Source organism: Chiloscyllium punctatum, chromosome 19 (assembly GCF_047496795.1).
Source record: "Chiloscyllium punctatum isolate Juve2018m chromosome 19, sChiPun1.3, whole genome shotgun sequence".
NCBI classification, from domain to species: domain Eukaryota; kingdom Metazoa; phylum Chordata; class Chondrichthyes; order Orectolobiformes; family Hemiscylliidae; genus Chiloscyllium; species Chiloscyllium punctatum.
Window position 1 is genome coordinate 37,796,795 of NC_092757.1, and position 15,414 is coordinate 37,812,208.

Consider the following 15,414-nt stretch of genomic DNA (forward strand, 5'->3'; position numbering starts at 1 on the left):
GGGGACATCAGAAGATTGGGAAGACTACAAAAACAAACAGGATAACAAAGAGAAAAATAAGGAAGGAGGGGATCAAATCTGAAGGTAAGCGAGCCAGTAATATTAGAAATGTGAATGAAAGTTTCTTTCAATACATAAGAAACAAATGAGAAGCAAAATTAGAGATCGGGCTGCTCCAAATTGAAGCAGGAAGGTGAGTGCTAGGAGATAAGAAAATAGCTGAAGAACCTAATAAATACTTTGTGTCAGTCTTCACAGTGGAAAACATGAGTAATATCCCAACAATAGTCAAGGGGCAGAGTTGAGTATGGTAGCCATTACAAAAGAGAAAATACTTGAAAAGCTAAAAGGTCTAAAAACTGATAAATCTCCTGGCCCGGATGGGCTACATCCTTGAGTTCTGAGGGAGGTGGCTGAAGAAATAGTGGAGGCATTGGTTATAATCTTTCAAAAATCACTGGAGTCAGAGAAAGTCCCAGGTGAACGGAAAATCGCTGTTGTAACCCCCTTGTTCAAGAAAGGATCAAGACAAAGATGGAAAATTATAGATGATTAGCCTAACCATGGTTGGAGGTAAAATTCTAGAATCCTAGAATTCTAGAGTGGGCGGCACGGTGGCACAGTGGTTAGCACTGCTGCCTCACAGCGCCAGAGACCCGGGTTCAATTCCTGCCTCAGGCGACTGACTGTGTGGAGTTTGCACGTTCTCCCCGTGTCTGCGTGGGTTTCCACCGGGTGCTCCGGTTTCCTCCCACAGTCCAAAGATGTGCAGGTCAGGTGAATTGGCCATGCTAAATTGTCCGTAGTGTTAGGTAAGGGGTAGATGTAGGGGTATGGGTGGGTTGCGCTTCGGCGGGGCGGTGTGGACTTGTTGGGCCGAAGGGCCTGTTTCCACACTGTAAGAAATCTAATCTAATCTAATCTAATCCATCGTTAAGGATGAGATTTCTAAATTCTTGGAAGTGTAGTATCGATTAGAACAAGTCAGCATGGATTTAGTAAGGGGAGGTCATGCCTGACAAACCTGTTAGAATTCTTTGAAGAGGTAACAAGCAGGTTAGACCAGGGAAACCCAATGGATGTTATCTGCCTAGACTTCCAAAAGACCTTTGATCAGGTACCTCACAGGAGGCTGCTGAGTAAGGTGAAGGCCCATGGTGTTCAAGGTGAGCTACTGGCATGGATTGAGGATTGGCTGTCTGACAGAAGGCAGAGAGTTTGGATAAAAGGTTCTTTTTCAGAATGGCAACCGGTGACAAGTGGTGTCCCACAGGGTTCAGTACTGGGGCTGTAGCTGTTCACTTTCTACATAAATGATCCAGACAAAGAAACTGGGGGCATTCTGGTGAAGTTTGCTGATGACATGAAGTTAGGTGGACAGGCAGGTAGTTCTGAGGAGGTGGGGAGGCTACAGAAAGATTTAGACAGTTTAGGTGAATGGTCCAAGAAATGGCTGATGAAATTCAATCTGAGCAAATGTGAGATCTTGCACTTTGGGAAAAAGAACACAGGCATGGACTATTTTCTAAACAGTGAGAAAATTCAAAAAGCCAAAGTACAAAGGGATCTGAGAGTGCTAGTGTAGGATTCTCTAAAGGTTGACTTGCAGGTTAAGTCCGTGGTTAAGAAAGCATATGTAATGTTGTCATTTATCTCAAAAGGGTTGGAATGTAAAAGCAGTGATGTGCTACTGGGACTTTATAAAGCTCTGGTTAGGCCCGATTTATAATACTGTGTCCAAGTTTGGGCCCCACACCTCAGGAAGGAGATACTGGCACTGCAGCATGTCCAATGGAGATTCACACAGATAATCCCTGGAATTGTAGGCCTAATGTACGATGAATGGGTGAGGATTCTGGGATTGTATTCATTAGCGTTTCGAAGGTCGAAGGGAGATCTAATGGAAACTTACAAAATAATGCATGGCTTAGAAAGAGTGGATGCTGGGAAATTGTTTCTGTCAGGCGGGGATACTAGGACTCATGGGCACCGCCTTAAAATTAGAGAGGGTCAATTTAGAACAGAAATGAGGAGACATTTCTTCAGCCAGAGAGTGATGGGCCTGTGGAATTCATTGCCACAGAGTGCAGTGGAGGCCAGGACGTTAAATGTCTTCAAGACAGAGACTGATAAATTGTTAATTTTGCAGGGAATTAGGGATACAGGGAGTGTGCGGGTAAGTGGCGTTGAAATGCCCATCAGCCATGATTGAATGGTGGAGTGGCGTCGATGGGCCGAATGGCCTTACTTCCACTCCTACTTCTTATGGTTAGATTAGATTACTTACAGTGTGGAAACAAGCCCTTTAGCCCAACAAGTCCACACTGACCCACCGAAGCGCAATCCACCCAGACCCATTCCCCTACATTTACCCCTGCCCCTAACACTACAGCAATTTAACATGGCCAATTCACCTAACCTGCACATTTTTGGACTGTGGGAGGAAACCGGAGCACCTGGAGGAAACCCACGCAGACACGGGGAGAATGTGCAAACTCCACACAGTCAGTCGCCTGAGGCGGGAATTGACACTGGCACTGTGAGGCGGCAGTGCTAACCACTGTGCCACCATGCCGCCCATAAACATTATAACATTACAGTCTCCCCTGAACTGGGAGGAAGTGTCAGGAGACTGGAGGGTTGCCAGCATTACAGCTTTGTTTTAAAAAGGGTTGAAAACCTAAGGCTAACCCTGGCAATTACAACCTTGTCAGTTTAACTCTGGGGAACAATTATTTGGGATAAAGTCATATGGAAAAAATATGGGATGGTTAGGAAAAGTCATGAGGAAATTGTGCACATCTGCCATTCCTAGTTACTGAGTTTTACAGCATAGAAACAGGCCGTTTAGTCCATATCCCTCCATACCTACCCATTCACGTACCTGCCCAAATGTTTCTCAAATAGTGAAATTGTTCTCACTTCCACCATGACCTCTGACAGCTCCTTCCTGACACCATCTCGGTGTGAAAAAAAATTGCTCCGCTGGATCCTTTAGTATCTCTCCCCTCTCACCTTATACTTATGCTGTCTAGTTTTAGACTCCCCAACCGTGAGGAAAAGCATTTGGCTATCTACCTTATCCGTGCCTCTCATTTTATAGACCTCTACAAGGAGACCCCTCCTTCTCCGATGCCCCAAAGGAAATGTTTGAGCTTATCCAGTCTTTCTGTATAACTCAAACTTTCCAGTCCAGGTCACATCCTCATAAATCTTTTCTGCACTCTTTCTAGTTTAATAATATCCTTTCTATAGCAGGGTGACCAGAAGTGCATGGAGTACTCCAAATGTGGTCTCACCAATGTCTTGTACAGCTGCAACAAAACGCCCCAATCCCTGTATTCAGTGTTCTGACCAATGAAAGCTAGCATGTCGAAAGCCTTCTTTACCACCCTGTCTACCTGTGACTCCACTTTCAAGGAACTATGAACCTTATCCCCAGATCCCGTTATTGTATAACGCTCCCCCGAGGCCTATGACTGTAATTCCTGCCCCGGTTTTCCCGACCAAGATGCAACATCTTGCACCTGTCTAAATTAAACTCCATCTGCCATTCCTCGGCTCAGTGGATCAGTTCATCAAGATCTCGCTGACTTCCCAGATAACATTCTTTACCATTCACTATACCATCGATATTGGTCTTATTCACAAATTGGTTAACCATTCCTACTAAATTCACATCCAAATTATTTAAATAAATGATGAATAACAGTGGACACACAACCTCCACCACCATCTGTCAAACCAATTTTGGATCCAGTTGGCTAGCTCTCCCTGAATCACATGAGCTTTAACCTTACTCAACAATCTACCAGGTGGTACCTTGTCAAAAGCCTCACTAAAGTCCATATAGACAACATCTCCTACATTGCGCTCATCTACTTTCTTGATCACCTCTTCGAAAACTCAGTCAAATTCATGAGACACGATTTCCTATGCAAAAAGCTATGCTGACTATCCCAGACTATCGTTGCCTTTACAAATACCTTCAATCCTGTCTCTCAGAATCCCCGGTAGCAACTTACCTACCACAGATGGGAGGCTCAATGGTGGAAAGTTCCCACGCATTTCCCTGCAGCCTTTCTTAAATAATGGTACAACATTAGTCACTCTTCAATCTTCGGGCATTCCATCCCTGGCAGTCGATGATACAAATATCTCCACCAGGGACCTCTCAGTATCCTCCCTAGCCTCTCACAGTCCAGGAAGACATTTCATCAGGTCCTGGGGATTGAACCTTAATTCACGTTAAGACTTCAAGCACTTACTCTTCTGTACTTTAAACTGTCTTTAAGACATCACAATTTATTTCCCCAAATTCCCTCGCATCCATGCCTTTCTCAACAGTAGATACTGACAAGACATATTCATTAGGATCTCATCCATCTCTTGTGACTCTAGCAGGTCTCCCAAACTCCAGTTCCGATCATCTCTATGCCAGGAGAGATCCCAGTGATCCATGTACCTGAATACCTGCCCCATCTCTCAAGTCACGCACTCAACAGCCAAATCCCCCTATTCCTACTCTCGCTTCCACATGGCACCGGAAGTAGTCCAGAAATTACTGCCCTTGAGGTCCCACATTTTAACCTTCTGTCTAACTCCCTATTATCACTGGTCAGGACCTAATCTCTTTTCCTACCCATGCAGTTGGTACCAATATGTACAATGACTGCTCACCCTCCCCTTAAGAATTTCATGCAACCACTCAGGGATGTCCCTGACCCTGGCACCAGGAAGGCAACACACCATTTTGGTGTCTCGATTGCTGCCACAGAAACATTTGTTTTTAACTGTCCGTAACCGTATCAGGCATCTAGAAATAATTCTTGACTGCAGAAAAATAGTTGTCACCACAACCTTCTCACGTGGACCTGATCAATCATTATTCTTTTTCCTTTGCATGTAACCTGCCCTCAAAGTTGAAAGATTGAAGCCCGTTTGTGTAACCTTTGTTCGGGACTTGCAATGATAGATCATAAACTGATGACTTCCTATCAACAAGTATAATTACAAATCAATAAAAACTAGTGCTTATCAGATTGAGTCACCCTTGGTAATTGTAATCAGAATCTCAACTTTGACCAGGGAGTGGGACAAATTCACTGTAAGGACAGAAAGAAGACTCTCAATCAGTGGACTTTGGTTAGGCTGTGTGGTTAACATGATACTGTATGCATCCAATTGTGTCACTTTGCACAGTGCTCATTATAGGGTAGGAACAAAATCAATCAATGAAGCATGGCTCTAAACACCATGATTCCAGTGAAATTCGACTTGTCCCACTAATTTGAGTAAAAAACAACAATCTGAGGCATCAGTCTGATTACTGCGTCACTTTGTTTCGAAATAAGATTAAATGTGAATGTTATCTATTTCGGGTATTTTCACAGACGTTCAGACCTGTCCTCTGCTCTTTGCAGCCTCCTTCCTAAGCAAGTTGTCAGAAAAAGCTCAGCAGAGAAGGTGGAAAAATGATCACATTAATTTCCCAAGCCAGATATTGATGTGGTTGAATCTGCAGCTATTACCGGAGTCTCAGTGTTAAATGGAAGGATATTTGATAGTGACTGAAACAAACAGAAATTGCTGGAAAAGCTCAGCAGGTCTGGCAACAACTGTGCAGAGAAATCAGAGTTAACTGTTCGGGTCTAGTGATCCTCCCTCAGAATGTTTTACATTGTATAAGGGATCCTTTTGAAATTATTGTAACAAAGAGAAGTAGAGAATAGTTCTGAGGACAGGTCACTGAATCCCAAACATTAAGTCTGATTTCGCTCCACAGATGTGACCAGGCCTGCTGAGCTTTTCCAGCAATTTCTGTTTTTGTTTCCAGCATCCCTAGTTCTTTCAATTTTTATTTGATAGTGACTACTTCAAACAACTATAAACATGGCTGCACTTGGAGCATACATTGCCACGGCACTTCTGTTTGTCGATAAGCCAAACAAAACCCAATTCCTAAGCTGCTATACCTAATCTTTTGTCATCTCTAAACACGACACTGGCTACTAAGGATAGCGGATCATTAGCTGTCTATGTAGTGTACAAAATCCCATGCAAGGACTGCACAAAACACTACATAGGACAAACAGGAAGACAGCTAACGATCCGCATCCATGAACACCAACTAGCCACGAAACGACACGACCAGCTATCCTTAGTAGCCACACACGCAGATGACAAGCAACATGAATTCGACTGGGACAACACTACTATTATAGGACAAGCCAAACAAGAGAACAGCCAGGGAATTCCTAGAGGCATGGCATTCAGCCACAGATTCAATCAATAAGCGCATTGACCTGGACCCAATATACCGACCACTACAGCGGACAGCTGGAACTGACAACTGGAAGCGGCAGATTCAAACCACTACAATTGCCGGAGGAAAGATCACAGAAGCGCTTCACAGGAGGCTCCCAAGCACTGAGGATGTCACCTAGACAGGGGACGAAATGTCTGCAACACAAATTCCCAGCTCGACGAACAGAACCACAACAACAAGCACACAAGCTAAAATCTTTTCACAGACTTTGAAATTCTTTCACATTATTGTAACGAATAGAAGTAAAGAACATTTATTTCGCACAGATGCAGTATTGTTGTATTGGAGTTCTTGAACTAATAGGATGAAAGGTCTAGACAGTGTACCAATTCTGCTGTGTTGGCTGATTGAATTTGAAATCTATGAAATCATGTGGAATACCAATGACAGTGAATGTAACAGCTATTTTAATCAAAGCTAATTATTTTTTCAGCAACTTACATTTGGGAAGAAAATCTGCCATCCCATTTTTTGTTTTCGCAACCCACAGTGTGATTGACTGGCAAGCCTGCTGAGGTCAAGAGGTGGGCAAATTGACAAGTTTCACTGACAAACCAATAAACACTAAAATGAAAGGAAACATAGGAACAGGAATAGGCCGATCAACCCCTCAAGACTCTTCTGCCATTCAATGCGATCATGGCTGATCTGTGGCCTAACCTCATTTACTTGCTTTTGACGCAGATCCCTTAATATCTCTGCTTAACAAAAAGTTATCAACCTCAGATTTGAAATTAGAACTGATACAGCATCCACAGCTATTTGTGGAAGAGGATGTTAAATATCTACCTGCCTTATGCATAGATGTGCTTCCTAACACCTTTTGTCCTATACACAGACTATATCACCTAGTTCTCGAATCAGTGAAAAGAGTTGATCCCTACCTACCCTGTCTTTTCCTGTTAATATCCCAAAGAGTTTGATCAGACTACCGCTTAAACTTCTAAATTTATAAAGAGACATCACATGAAATGTCTGCGACCTCCAGGTTGTTAGTTGAGGAACAGAACTCAGCTCAAAATTCTTCTAATCTTGCAGTCATAGAATTATACAGCATAGAAACAGACCTTTGGGTTCAACTTGTCGATGCCGCCCAGCTTTCCCAAACTGAACTAGCAGTGGTGTGATGTTTTCTGGCTCCTGTAATGGAGTTTTAAATTTACACTAGAGAATGTCACAGATGATGAGTGACTTTCCATTATTATTATGCAACAAGCATCCACCTGGAGCAGGTCTTGGGAGTAGGATCCCATATGTTTCTGCCTCGGAGGCAAAAGCACCATCCTAAAAATGGGCATTTCAAATTCTGAGCAACAGCGCACCAATAAATGATGGTTGAAAACTAACCATTCTGTTCATTTTATTTTCCGCAAAGCAACTTGTTCAGAAATGTTATTGCGTAGGCAAGACTCGGACTCTGGCCACCTGACTCAGAGATGGGACATTACTACTGCACAATATGCCTCTGAAGGCACATTACGCTTAGTAACATTGCACTCAACCTTTAAGTATTTGTGAAAAATTTAGATTGCTACTCCCAATATTCAACACGAGAGCAAAATTGGGCTCTTGCGGTGCTCTGGCCCAGGAGTCCTGGGTTCAAGACCCAGCTTCTCTAAAGATGGGTCTGAACAGATTGATTGAAATATTTAGAGACTCTTGTGGCTGGGATTTTGTACTCATTCACAGGAGAAAGGCTTTGCTGGCTCAGGAAGCATTTAATTCACATCCCTAATTGCCCAGAGGCCAGTTGTGATTGAGTCACATTGGCTAGGTGGTCTGGAGTCACATGTAGACCAAACCAGGTAAGGATGGCAGTTTCCTTCCCTAAAGAACATCAGTGAACCAGGAAGGGTTTTCCCAAAAGTCAACAATGGATTCATGGTCATTGTGAGACTCTTCATTCCTGATTTTGTATCGGATGCAAACTCCACCAGCTGCTACGGTGGAATTTGAACTTGGGGACCAGGCTCATTACCAGCATCCCTGGGTTAACAGTTTAGTGACAATACCACTAGGCCATTGCTTCCCCTAGCCCAGAGACCTCTGTTTAAAACCCATCTACTTCAGAGCTGTGCCACAACGCATCTGAATGCGAGTTTAAGAAGCATCCATAAGTACAAAATTAATTTATCCTACAAGTTAATTTTGGGTGAGTGTTGTGAAGATGTGGGGTGTACTGTACCTTTAAGAGAGTTAAAAGCTACAGAACTACCTGACAGAAAAAAAAAGATAATGTAACGTGCCCCAGCTACTGGTGTAGCTAGGGTAGCCTGGTTGCCAGGAAACGACAAAACAGAATCGAATTAGGTCAATCAGTTTAAATTGTATCCCAAAAAAAACCAAACTTTATTGATCAGTAACCTGTGACGCAATATCCCCAAGGAGAAGGAAAGAAGACTGAAATACAGAGAAAAACAAAAGCTGCCTGATTTTGAGATAAGAAGTTTTGTTTTTTTTTGTAAATCTTAATCAAAGGGATGTTTTAATCGGACTAGTATTGTATGTGCAAGGTTTGTGAAGGTTTGTAGCTCAGGTTGAGGTTTAGGATGTAGGTTTGCTCGCTGACCTGTAGGTTTGATATCCAGATGTTTCATTACCTGGCTAGGTAACATCATCAGTGGTGACCTCCAAGTGAAGCGAAGCTGTTGTCTCCTGCTTTCTATTTATATGTTTGTCATGGATGGGGTTCCTGGTGTTTGTGGTGATGTCATTTCCTGTTGTGTTTCTGAGGGATTGATAGATTGTATCTAGATCTATGTGTTTGTTTATGGCGTTGTGTTTGGAGTGCCAGGCCTCTAGGAATTCTCTGGCATGTCTTTGCTTAGCCTGTCCCAGGATAGATGTGTTGTCCCAGTCGAATTGGTGGTTTCTTTCATCCGTGTGTAGGGCTACAAGGGAGAGAGGGTCGTGGCTTTTTGTAGCTAGCTGGTGTTCGTGGATCCTGGTGGCTAACTTTCTTCCTGTTTGTCCTACGTAGTGTTTGTGGCAGTCCTTGCATGGAATTTTGAAGATGACGTTGGTTTTGTCCATGGCTTGTACTGGGTCTTTTAAGTTTGTCAGTTTTTGTTTGAGAGTGTTGGTGGGTTTGTGTGCTACTAGGAGTCCGAAGGGTCTTAGTAGTTTGGCTGTCATTTCTGAAACTTCTTTGATGTATGGTAAGGTGGTTAGGCTTTCTGGTTGTTATTGGTCTGCTTGTCATTGTTCTTGAGGAATCTGCGGACTGTATTTTTTGAGTATCCGTTCTTCTTGAATACGTTGTATAGGTGGTTCTCCTCTGTTTTCTGAAGTTCATCTGTGCTGCAGTGTGTGGCGGCTCGTTGGAATAGTTTCATTTTTTGTGTGTTGGGATGGTTGCTGGTATAGTTAAGTAATTGGTCAGTGTTTATTGGTTTTCTGTATAGGCAGGTCTGTTCTTTCGACTGTGACGTCCAGGAATGCGAGTTTGTTGTCGGTTTCTTCCTCCTTGGTGAACTTTATGCCTGTGAGGGTGTTGTTGATGATGTTAAATATCTCTTCTATCTTGTTTTGTTTTGTGATGACAAAGGTGTCATCTGTGTAGCGGACCCAGATTTTTGGTTTGATGGTTGGTAGGGCTGTCTGTTGTAGTCTTTGCATTACCGCTTCCGCTATGAATCCTGATAGCGGAGATCCCATGGATGTGCCGTTGGTGTGTTTGTAGATTATGTTGTTGAAGGTGAAGTGGGTGGTGAGACACATGTCCACTAGCTTCATGATGTTTTCATTGGTAATGTGATTGGATGGTGGTTGGGGTGTGTGTGATGGTCTCTTCTAAAAGTGTGGTCAGTGTTTCCTTTGCCAGGTCAATGTTGATGAAGGTGAACAGTATTGTATATTGTATTGTCTGTATCCTTTTATTTCCTGCCAATCATGTCTGTCAAAATGCCAATAGACATTGCTATTGTGTCTGCTTCGACCACATCCTCTGAAAGCGCATTCCAGGCACATTGAGTCAGTCATATTGTCATACAGCATGGAAACAGACCCTTCAGTTCAACCTGTCCATGCTGAGCATAATCCCAAACTAAACTCGTCCCACCTGCCTGCTCCTGGCCTACAACTCTCCAAACCTTTTCTATTCATGTACTTCTCTCATCTCTTTCTAAACATTGTAATTATACTCACATCCACCACTTCCTCAGGAAGTTGCCTCTGTGGAAAAAAGAAATTGCCTCTCTCACCTCCTTTAATCATTCCCCCTTTACCCTTAAATCTATGTCCTCTCGTAAATGAGATTTCTATCCTGGGAAAAAGAAAACTATGCATTCTATCCATGCCTTTCATAATTTTGTAAATCTCTATCAGGCCGCCTTTCAGCCTCTGGTGTTCAAGTAAAAACCAATCTTGTCCAATCTCCTTCACAGATAATATCTCCCAAACCAGACAAAATCCTGGAGAACATTTTCTGTACCCTCTCCAATGCTCTCACATGTTTCTGGTCATGATGCAATGACCAGAACTGTACACTATATTCCAAATGCGACCTTGCTAACGCTCTGCACCATGGCTTGCCAATTTTTATACTCTGTGTCCTAAACAATGAAGGCAAGCATGCCATATGCCTTCTAGACTACCTCATCCATTGACATTGTCCCTTTCTGGGAACTGTGGACCTGTATGCTTCAAGCCCCTGTACTTTAATGCTTCTAAGGGTTCTGCCAATTACTGTGTAACTTCCCTTATGCATTGGACTTCCAAATGTATCAGCTCATATTTTTCCAGATTAAAGTCCATCTGCCATTTCTTCACCCAAATCTCCAGATTATCTATAATCTTGCTGTATCCTCTGGCAATTCTCCACATTATCCATAGCTCCCTCAATGTTTGTGTTATCGGCAAACGTACTGATCAGACAATGGATATTCTCCTCCAAATTATTTTTTAACAAATGAGGGGTCTCAATACTGATCCCTGTGCAACAATACTGGTCATATGGCCATATGACTTCACCCCCAGTATCTGCTTACCATGACAGACCTTGACAAAGGCCTTGCTAAAGTCCAGTGAGACAATATCTGCCACTCTGCTCTCTTCAGGCATCTTTGACACTTCCTCAAAAATCTCAATCAAGTATGTCAGACATGACCTTCCCCACACAAAGCCTTGCTGCCTGTCACTAATTAGTCCTTTTTTTTCCAAATGTGAGTAAATCCTGGCCCTAAGAATCTTCTCCAAGATCTCTTGGCTTGGCGGTATAGAGTCATGGAGTTGTACAGCAAGGAAACAGGCCCTTCGATCCAACCCATCCATACTGACCAGGTATGTTAAATTACCACTGACATAAGGCTCACTGGATTTCCCATATTATCCGTGTTGCCCTTCTGAAACAAGGGAACAACATTGGCTATTCTCCAGTCCTCTTGGACCTCTCCTGTAACTAAAGAGGATTTAAAGATTTTGTACAAGGCCCCAGCAATTTCCTCCCTAGAATAGCTCCTGGGAACTTGTAACCTCATGGTTTTTTGAAAAGCCCAACATTTCCTGCTTTTTTTATATAGACATGCCATAGAATTATCAACATACCCTTGACTAGACTCACTATTTACCATGTCCATTTCTATTGAATACCCATGCAAATTATTCACTAAGGTCCTCACCCACATCCTCTGGCTTCATGCAGAAATTTCCTTCTTTGTCCTCAACTGGACCTGGCTTTTCCCTCACCCGCACCAACCAACCCACCGCCCCGTGGCTGAACACCTTAACTCCCTCTCCCACTCCGCCAAGGACATGAAGGTCCTTGGCCTCCTCCATCGCCAGACCATGGCAACACGATGCCTGGAGGAAGAGCGCCTCATCTTTCGCCTAGGAACCCTCCAACCACAAGGGATGAATGCAGATTTCTCCAACTTTCTCATTTCCCCTCCCCCCACCTTATCTCAGTCCCAACCCTCGGACTCAGCACCACCTTCTTGACCTGCAATCTTCTGCCCGACCTCTCCGCCTCCACCCCCTCTCCGGCCTATCACCCTCACCTTAACCTCCTTCCACGTATCGCATTCCCTCCTCCCTCTCCAAAGTCTCTCCTCCCTACCTTTTATCTTAGCCTGCTTGGCACACCCTCCTCATTCCTGAAGAAGGCTTATGCCCGAAACGTCGATTCTCCTGCTCCTTGGATGCTGCCAGATGTGCTGCGCTTTTTCAGCAACACATTTTTCAGCTTTGGCCAATATCCCTCTAAACCCTTCCTATACATGTACCTATCCAGATGCCTTTTAAATATTGTAATTGTCCCAGCCTCCATCCCTTCCAATGGCAGTTCATTCCAGACATGCACCACCCTCTGTGTGAAAGCGTTGCCCCTTAGGTCCCTTTTATACCTTTCCTCTCTCATCTTAAACCTATGCCTTCTGACACTGGACTCTCATACCCTGGGAAAAAGACATTGACTATTCACCCTATACATGTACCTCATGATTTCATAAAACTCTATAAAGTCACCCGTCAGCCTCCAATGCTAGCGGGAAAATAGCTTCCATTTATTCAGCTTCTCCCTGTAGCTCAAAGCCTCCAACCCTGACAACATCCTTGTAAATCTTTACTGCACCCTTTGAAGTTTCACAACATATTGAGAGAGACCAGAATTGCACACAGTATTCCAAAAGTAGCTTAACCAATTGTCATCAAAAGCACTTGAAACTAGCCATCATTATCCTTCGCTTTCACAGGAAACGCTGGTCTGGAATTCACTAGCCTTTAAAACAGTCCTTATTATCCGCAAACAGCTACTCCCATATATATGCTCCAGTTTGTGACTAATATCGCCATCGCTAGCTTCTCCCAATTTCGCCAGGAACCACTTTTATCCTCATCGTAAGTAATGTATAATTTGCAGAATTATGGTCAGTGTTCCCAAAATGTTCTTCCACTGAATCTTTGATCACGTGACTGGGCTCATTCTTAATACCGGGTCAAGTATTTCCCTTCCTCAATTGGACTAGAGACATTTTGCTTCAAGAAATCCTCTTGGACTCAACTAACACATTCTACCCCCACCCACACAAAAGCCACTTTCCTTAAGAGAGTCCTTGTCAATTTCTAGAATGTTAAAATCACACATCACCACAACCCTGGTGTTTTCACATTTTTCCATTGTCTCTCCATGGATATGTTCCTCTGTCTCCCGCTGGCTGTTGGGAAGCCTGTAATACAAACCCATTGAAAGGTTTGCAGCCCTCTTATTCCTGAGCTCTACCCATATGACCTCACTGGATAAGCCCTCCAAGATGTCCTCCCTCAGTAAACCGGTGATATTCTCCCTAATCAATAATCCTCAACATCTTTTACATCCCTCTCTATTTTGCATGATAAAATATAGAACATTAAGCTACCATTCTTTTCCTTCTTTGAACCAAGTAATAGCTACAATGTCATAGTTATTTGCATGAATCCAAGCCCTAAGTTCATCTGTTTAATGTGCCATAATCCTTGCATTAGAACAAATTCACTTCACATCGCCAGTCCTGCAGTGTTCAGTAACCTCTTCCTGTCTGTTCTTCTACTTCATTGAGAGTGCGCTGCTGGAAAAGAACAGCATGTCAGGCAGCATTCAAAGAGCAGGAGACTCGATGTTTCAGGCAAAAGCCCTCCATCAAGAATCAGGCTTGTAGTTCAGGGGGGCTTAGAGATAAATGGGAGGGGTGTGGGGCTGGGGGGAGTGGGGAAATATGATAAATAGGTGAAGGTTGGGGGAGGTGGGGGAAGGTGATAGTCGGAGAGGAGGATGGAACGGATAGGTGAAAAGGAAGATGGACAGGTCAGGCGGGCGGTGCCGAGTTGGAGGGTTGAGACTGTGATAATGTGCAGGGGAGGGGAAATGAGGAAACTGGTGAAATCCACATCGATCCCACGTACATCTCCCCCCTCACCTCTATCCCAGGCCCCAAAAGGATCCTTTCACATCTGACAGAGATTTACCTGTACTTCCACACACATCATCTGCTGTATCCGTTGCACCCGATGTGGCCTCCTTGACATTGGGGAGACAGGACGCTAACTTGCAGATTGTTTCAGAGAATATCTCTGGGACACCAGCGCCAACCAACCCCCTCCCCCCGAACACTTTAACTCCCCCTCTCACTCCACCAAGGACAAGCAGGTCCTGGTCCTCCTCCATCACCAAACCCAAATCTTCCACTTTGGGACCCTGCAAACACACAGGATCAATATGGATTTCACCAGTTTCCTCATTTCCTCTCCCTCTACCTTATCCCAGTCCCTTGCCTCCAACTCAGCACCACCCTCTTGACCTGTCCATTTTCCTTCCCATCTATCCACTCCACCCTATCACCTTTCCCTGCCACTTTCACCTACCTAACACATTTCCAGGTACATTTCCCCCCAGCCCCAGCCTTCTCCCATTTATCTCTCAAACCCCTGGCCCACAAGCCCCATTCCTGATAATGAGCTTATGACTGAAACGTTGACTCTCTTACTCCTCAGATGCTACCTGACCTGCTGTGCTTTTCCAGCACCACAGTCGACTCTGATCTCCAGCATCTGCAGTCCTCCCTTTCTCCCACCCTGCTTTAAACACCTACTGAGTGAAACCAGCAAACCTCCCTGCCAGGATATTGGTGCCTCTCCAATTTGCGTTAAATCCTTCCCTCTTGTTGAGGTCCCAATTGCCCTGGAGGACATTCCAATGATCCACATATTGGAAGCCCTCCATCCGACAGCCTTTTAGTGATGTTTTTCACTGCACTGTCTTCTTATTCCTCGCCTCACTGGCACATGGAATAGTCCTGAGATGTGAACCCAGAGGGGTTGCCTATGTTATTCATACCAACCTGTGCCACACTCTTTGGCTACTCAGAGTCATAGAAATGTACAGCATGGAAACAGACCCTTTGGTCCAACTCATCTATGCTAACTAGATATCCTAACCTAATCTAGTCCCACTTGCCAGCACCTTGGTCCATAACCTTCTGAACCCTTTTTATTCATGTACCCATTCCAGATGCATTTTAAATGCTGTAATTGTACCAGACTCCACCACTTCCTCTGGTAGCTCATTCCATGCAGGCACCACCCTCTATGTGAAAACGCTGCCCCTTAGGTCCCTT